The sequence below is a fragment of the Nycticebus coucang genome, chromosome 5 (genome assembly GCF_027406575.1).
Source record: "Nycticebus coucang isolate mNycCou1 chromosome 5, mNycCou1.pri, whole genome shotgun sequence".
Taxonomy (NCBI): domain Eukaryota; kingdom Metazoa; phylum Chordata; class Mammalia; order Primates; family Lorisidae; genus Nycticebus; species Nycticebus coucang.
In genome coordinates this window covers 110570118-110577805 of record NC_069784.1, presented here as the reverse complement: position 1 = coordinate 110577805, position 7688 = coordinate 110570118, and the positions used below count along the sequence as shown (strand labels likewise).

The following is a 7688-nucleotide window of genomic DNA, read 5'->3' as shown; positions in this document are numbered from 1 at the left end:
TTCCATCCATCCTCACGGAGACAGATGGAGAGGAGACAGAACACAGGTTCTAAGCAAACACTACTCACTGGAGACAGTTGGAGAGGAGACAGAGTGTGGGTACTGAGCAAACACTACTCACTGGAGACAGTTGGAGAGGAGATAGACTGTGGGTACTGAGCAAACACTACTCACTGGAGACAGTTGGAGAGGGAATAGACTGTGGGTACTGAGAAAACACTACTCACTGGAGACAGGTGGAGAGGAGTCAGAACGCAGGTACTGAGCAAACATTACTCACTGGAGACAGGTGGAAAGGAGTCAGAACATGGGTACTGAGCAAACACTACTCACTGGAGACAGTTGGAGAGGGGATAGACTGTGGGTACTGAGAAAACACTACTCACTGGAGACAGGTGGAGAGGAGTCAGAACGCAGGTACTGAGCAAACATTACTCACTGGAGACAGGTGGAAAGGAGTCAGAACATGGGTACTGAGCAAACACTGCTCACTGGAAACAGTTGGAGAGGAGACAGAGTGTGGGTACTGAGCAAACTACTCACTGGAGACAGGTGGAGAGGAGACAGACTGTGGGTACTGAGCAAACACTACTCACTGGAGACAGGTGGAGAGGAGTCAGAACATGGGTACTGAGCAAACACTGGTCGCTGGAGACAAAGAGGAGACAGAGTGTAGGTACTGAGCAAACACTACTCACTGGAGACAGGTGGAGAGGAGACAGAATGCAGGTACTGAGCAAACTACTCACGGGAGACAGGTGGAGAGGAGAAAGACTGTAGGTACTGAGTAAACACTACTCACGGGAGACAGGTGGAGAGGAGACAGAGTGTGGGTACTGAGCAAACACTACTCACTGGAGACAGGTGGAGAGGAGACAGAGTGTGGGTGCTGAGCAAACACTGCTCACTGGAGACAGTTGGAGAGGAGACAGAGTGTGGGTACTGAGCAAACTACTCACTGGAGACAGGTAGAGAGGAGACAGAATGCGGGTACTGAGCAAACAGACCAGCTAGCATGAAAGGGAGGAACCAGTCATTAATTAGGTTAAAACACTGTTTATTACCCAAAGAGTGGAGCACGATCTGAGATATTGAAAACACTTCCGGTGTCATTTGGATGAAGTCAAGGGAGCAGGTTGGAGGTGGTTCTGAGACCACAATTCAGGTGTGTGGTGAGGATGGCATGGGCTGGGCAAGCAGAGTGGAGCAGCCTGCAGTGATGATAGATTGGGGTGTTGGAAAAAGAGGAATCTCACGGTGCCTGCTGTGGGTAATCTTGGTGCCATAGGAGGTAATGGTGTATTCACAGATGGAGAGGGAGAGAGGGGCAAGGTGGAGAGAAGGGCACTAACTGCAAAGGAAAATGAAGATGAAGAACATAGTTCCACTAATTATTCTACAAAGAAATTTAAGAATAGTATTTTTTACAATGAAAGTATTCAGTGTCTTAATAATCATGTGGGACTTACTTCCTGTCGAGGAAACAGAGGGCCGGGCAGATTATAGCTCCCGCACCCAAGACTATTCAGTTGGTCATTGGAGAACAACAAAACCCGTGTCCTGACTCTGCCCCTCAGGCCCTTCCACACCGTGGCACTCTGCTCTGCACTCCATCCACGCCTTTCTCACAGGCTCCTTGTGAGCATCCTTCCTCCACAGTGCCACGCTGCATGGCATTTCTCTAGTGAGTTAAAGAAAGGCTAGCTCTACAAACACACACCATGCAGGCCTTTTTCTAAACAGTGTCTGCTTTTGTTGGGCCCAGATGCCGAAATCCCCCACAAAGACCACCAGGGAGCCGAGTCCGATGCAAAAGCAAAAGGGCCATTTATTGCATGTTTGAACTTGGACTCCCAGGGATTCTGCTACAACGGATCCAAGCCAGGAGCCCTGAGCTCTGTAACAAGGGTGTTTTTATAGTGTAGCACAGCAAAGTAGGCATATACAAGTTAAACAAAGGGACTGCTTCTGGATTGGCTGCCACTGGTCCTGCCATATGGCCCACTCCAGAAGGCAGTTTCTGATTGGACCCCAATGACTCAAGGTGGAAAACCAGCAATTAAGGTGACTCATCAGTTTTGAACAAAATGGCTGATAGAAGCCAAAATGTCTGAACCCTTAAGATGGCGTTGGTCTGGTTCTCTCACTTTCACTCAGAAATATCCTTTGAGCATCTGCCCCAAGCCAGGCAATGTCATGACACGTCAGTGGAGAGGACAGTCTTCCCTCTGAGGGGGACACTCTCATGGGAAGAGACAGGAAACAATACTTAAAATATGAGGCGCTGGCAAGTGCTGTGGCGAGGAGAACAGAGTAAATAGGTAAAGAGTGACTGTAATAGATGGTGACCAGGGAAAGGTGACATGTGGAAGAAACTCAAATGCAGGGAGAGTTTGGGTAAGTGGGAGAAGGACGTGGGAACAAAGAGTGTGGGTGCAGGGGTCTGTCTGAGCAGCAGAAGGGGGCTGGCAGGGCTGCAGCACGCTGAGTGGCCGGAGAGATGGAAGGAGGACAGGACTGGTGGACATAGACCATGTGAAGCTTGAAGGCCATAGCCTTTGGCTTCATTTGTGAGTGAAAAGAAAAGCCATTAGAAGATGTGCAGCACCTCCATCCAGGTCAATACGAAAATGTAAAGTCTCCATCTTTTTTAGTCGCAGAATAGTATTCCAAAGTATACATACACCACAGCTTGTTAAACCTGGATGGAGGTGGACTACGTTCTTAGTAAAGCATCACAAGAATGGAAAAGCAAGAATGCAATGTACTCAATTCTGATATGAGGACAACTGATGCTAGTACATGGCAGGGGTGGGGGAATGGGGGACAGAGAGAGGGAAGAAGGAAGGGGGCAGGGATCATGATGCAGGACACACCTCTTTGGGTGGGACACAATTATAAGAGACGCTTTTCCTAACAAATGCAATCATTGTAACCTGGTTCTTTGTACCCTCAATGAATCCCTTGCCCGACCCCACCCCCCCAAAAAAAAGATTTGCAGTAGAGGGATAACATAATCTGGTCTAAAAATGAATCCCTCTGGCTGCTGTATGGGGAAGAGATTGAAAGAATACATAGGTTAAAGCAGAGACTCCCTAGGGTGATGGGCGTGACAAATAGTTGGGACTGGGCCATAGTTTGAAGATAGAGTCAATGAATTAGATGAGAGGCAGAGGACTCACAAAGGACATTATCTATGGTCATTTAGTTTTAAATTTATTAGTGAAGAAGACTCGAGGGGTGTAGATTTAATGAGAAGTAAGGGAAGGAGGTAAATAATGACTGTGTTTATGATCTTTCCAGGCTGTGGTGCCCTCGATGAAGGAAAGCAGCCCCTGACATCTGGGACGGCCTAGTACTACTAGGGAGGCCTTTGTGTGTGTTCCTGGGGATCTTTGGCTGTAGGGCTTCAACACTCTTTGGATGGCTGAGTGCAAGTGCTGCAGAGGTGGTAGTATGGAAGGTCAAGGCTAGAGATGTGGATTTGGTGTTCATCTTTGAACTCAAAGCCATGGCACTGGCTTTGTGAGCCACCCCCTGTAGGAAATGTTTATTTCTAAATATTATCCTAGGCAGTAGATGGAAAGGAAAAGAGGTTGAAAAATTAATTCTGGGCACTCAGTGCTTGGAAGCTGGAGGGAAGATAAGAATGATCTAGCACAGGGGACTAAGAAAGAATGGTGACTGAAGTAGAAGGAAAACAGAGAGAACGTGAAGAGAAGGCACATAAAAGTAATTGAAGATATAGGGAGTAAGTAACAGGTCAACTGTGAATGTTCAAGGCATCTAAGGATGGGGAAAAACCCATTTTGTTTGGAATGTGGGAGCTCATTGGTGACCTTGTTATATCCAAGCCAGTAAAACAGAGAAACGCCAGCACTCTGAGTCCAAATTAAGCAAGGGTCCTTTACTGATCAGCCAGGCTGAGAGCAGGCTCATGCCTCAAAGTCTCTGGATCCCTAGAAGCAGGGGTGGAAACCTTTTATAAGGGGCTTTTGGTAGGGGAGGAGGAGTCCTTAATGTAAGCCAAATTTGACAAGAGCCAATACCTGCTAATGGGAGTCCTTACAAGGGGAAGTTGGGGTTTTGCAGTTACTATTAAACTCTTTCAGCTGAGCTCCCCGTGTTAAAGGGAGAATGTTTTTTATTATTTATTTATTTATTTATTTATTTATTTTTTATTAAATCATAGCTGTGTACATTAGTGCAATCATGGGGCACCATACCCTGGTTTTATAGACCGTTTGACACATTTTTATCACACTGGTTAACATAGCCTTCCTGGCATTTTCTTAGTTATTGTGTTAAGACATTTACATTCTACATTTACTAAGTTTCACATATACCCTTGTAAGATGCACCACAGCTGTATCCTACCAATCACCCTCCCTCTGCCCACCTCCCCCCTCCCTCCCCTCCCTTTCCCCTTCCCCCATTCTTTTTTTTTTAATTTTTTTCTGAAAATCCAGTTTATTTTCCATGTTGTGGACAGATCCAGTCAGTGTGATCAGTTTTTCTGCATGTGTAATAATTTATCAAAATAAGTTTTCCCACAAGACTCTTTTTCATCAACTCTGAATCCTGGTCTGACAACATATCCAAATAAAGCTCTTGAAAATCACCTCCTAAAATTTGGAAGAAAATATGGCAAGTCTTTCCTGTAACATTTACTGCACTACAAATGGCTAAAGAGCAATCTATATTTTAAAGGTGACTAGTACAACAGTTGAGTTCAGGAAATTAATGTTTTAATGCATTTTGTTCCAGTTTTAGCCAACATGCTACATTTTCCTTTTTGTTTGTTTGGGGTAGGGCTGGAGGAGCACACAAAGTGGACTTGAGGATTTCCATTGTACGAAAAGATATCACTCGGCAAGCAAAACGGTGTAAGCTGCCTTTTTTCTTAAGACCTGGACATTTTAAGACAGAAGCTTTGCAAAACATTACACAATTTTTTTTATTATTAAAAGAGAAGATCTCACTTGTTACATTGGGGTCACATTGCTAGTCAGAGAAATGCTGCAGTCATGAAGAAAGTCAATGCTGGATCAACCAAAGTCCTCATTTCTACAACATTCATTTACAGAGAAATAATGTTCATCACAGCCCAACACAACATTCTTGGTTTTCTTCATATTGAAGTCCCCCCCCCAAAATGTTCTAATGGGGTATTTCACTACATAAATTGTAGTTCTTCATTTTTACAATTCATCCCAAACTGTATGAAAGATGTATCACACTAAAATTTCTAAAGCTGTTAGGAAATCCTTCACACATCGTCGTCATCCGATGTGTCACTGCTACTTGTCTCTGTGTCATCATTCTCAACTGTGGGTTTGAAAGTGCTGTTTTTCCAAGGTCTGAACTTGAAGTCACAGATTAGGCCATTTTTCAAAATACCATTTTTTCTCAGACCATTCTTCTGTAACTGTTCACTAATAACTTGGAATTCTCTCATTTCATCCTCAAAGGAGCACATGTTTCATGATTTTCACTGTCTTCCTGCCAGCCCATCTCCTTCAACAATCTGTGTTCTGCTTCAAGTGAACTTGAAAGAACATCAGTTTGTGGGAAGGTTGAAGAACGAATGATCTGTTGGGAAATCACTGAGGCATTGCCATTCTCTTGTGGAATTTCATTTTCATCGAAGTTCTGGTTTATATCCCTTTCTTGGTGAGTGCTATTGCTGTTATGTAAATTAAATGAGTCGTCATCCTTCTCTGAGCCAGCATGGCTTTCATCTTCATGTTCCTCTTCTACTCTGTCCCTTTTCAATGCTTTCAAAAATTCGCTCTTCTTATCAGTGCATATTCGTGTCGGTTTGGTTAGACGAGGCTCTTTCACTGAATTTGCTGATGGACTAAAATATTTGGCAGTTGATTTAAAAGCATTAAAGTTGCTAACACCATATGTAGACTCATGGGGGAAAGAAGTCCCAACTTTATTTTCTTTAGTTTGGCTTTTCCACTGTGTAAGTTTTGTAGGTGGAGCAGCAGGTTTAGGGACTAAACCTTTATAAACACTGGGACCAGTTCCGTTCTTAACTGACTGTGACTGAAGATTTCCTACTACTGGGAATCCAGATAGCTGTAAGTCTTTTGTATTACCTTTCTTAATGACCAGCATCCTTGGAGCTCTAGATTTAGGATTCGGAGGATATTCTAAGAGAGGAGCTTGGGAGATTTTTTTTGGTTGGGTATGTGTGTGTCTGGGCGTGTAGGCCCCATACACCTGCAGCTAAAGATTATTCTGATTTGGTTCTCTCTCATATTCAGGATTTAAAGATGGGAAATCCTCAGCCTCAAACTGTTTGCATTCTCTCTTGTCTTCTTTCCTCCCAGTTTCATTGTCAGGTATGTTGTTTTCATGTAGTCCTTGGCTTTTTCCAGAATGGAAAATACTGCTACGAGAATGGGAACTTCCACCATGGTATCCCCCTCGATGATTTATGTTTTTAGTATCATTTCTTCCATGTGTACGCCATCCATTTTTTTCTTTCCTTACACAGTTACCTCCATTAGGATGTCCAACACCAGAATCAAAGCCATCTGAAGAGTTGTGTCGTTGACAATTCACATCATATCGGTTTTCTGTCCATGAAAAGTTTTCAGAATGCTTCTCAAAATTCAATGATGACTTTGTTGATGATGGTGGTGTAGGAAAATTAAGCCAGGCTGGAGCAAAGTCATGCTGCGCCATTTAGGTCCAGTCTCTCCAACTCAGTGAAACAAGGCTTCAATACCTAATGGCAAGTCCGAATTCCAAGAGGACTGCACAGGAAGGTGTTGGTTTTTTCTCTGTACTTTTTATGTTTTCCAGTTTGTTTTTTATTTTGTATCCTCCGAAATAATATGCAAGTTCTTTGAAGATACTTAACCTATGACTATTTGACATAGAGTTACTTCAAGTCAGCTACCCATAGTTCTGTTTTAAAGGTTTCATATGGCTATCTCCAGAATTAGCCAAGTTCCTCAGATTTAAGATCAAGAAGTCTTCTGTGTTATTCCATGTACTTGCCACGGTGGTACTTATCCATTTCTGCCCCACCAGAGGTGCCCCTGGCCTGGGGGTGCTGCTGCGCTCGATCCCGGGAGGAGGTTTTCTGTACTTTGAATAATCCCCTTTTGCCACTTTTCCCTCCTCCACAACCAGTCTCAGTCCCAAAATCCCTTACCTCTATTCTTGGGTTATAACTGGGTTATAGCTTTCACGTGAAAGCCATGAATTAGTTTCATAGTAGGGCTGAGTACATCGGATACTTTTTCTTCCATTCTTGAGATACTTTATTAAGAAGAATATTAAAGGGAGATTTTTTTTTTTATTAAATCATAGCTGTGTACATTGATATGATCATGGGCATCATTCACTAGCTTTACAGACCATTTACCAAGTTTCACATATACCCTTGTAACAAAGGGAGAATTTTGAAAGCCCCCAGCAAGATGGAGCTGGGGTGTAACAACCTGAAAGGCACAGTTTGGGGGAGTGGAGGGGGCTGGGATAAAAGCTGCTTTAGAGTGAATTCAAAAGAGAACGTGAAGAGAGGAAGGGGAGACAGTGAGTGTGAATAACTCCTTTGGAGAATTTTGTTGTAAGCGAGAGAAACAGAGCAATAGCTGGGGAGGAATATGGGATTTGAGGTAAAATAAAGTGTTTGTTTTTGTGAAGCCAGTGAGTATAGCTTGCTT

General features: G+C 43.6%; 1 pseudogene; it reads right to left on the bottom strand.

Moving 5' to 3' along the window:
* Positions 1-5218: 5218 nt before the first annotated feature.
* Positions 5219-6726, bottom strand: LOC128586482 (vasculin-like; annotated as a pseudogene).
* Positions 6727-7688: the final 962 nt, after the last annotated feature.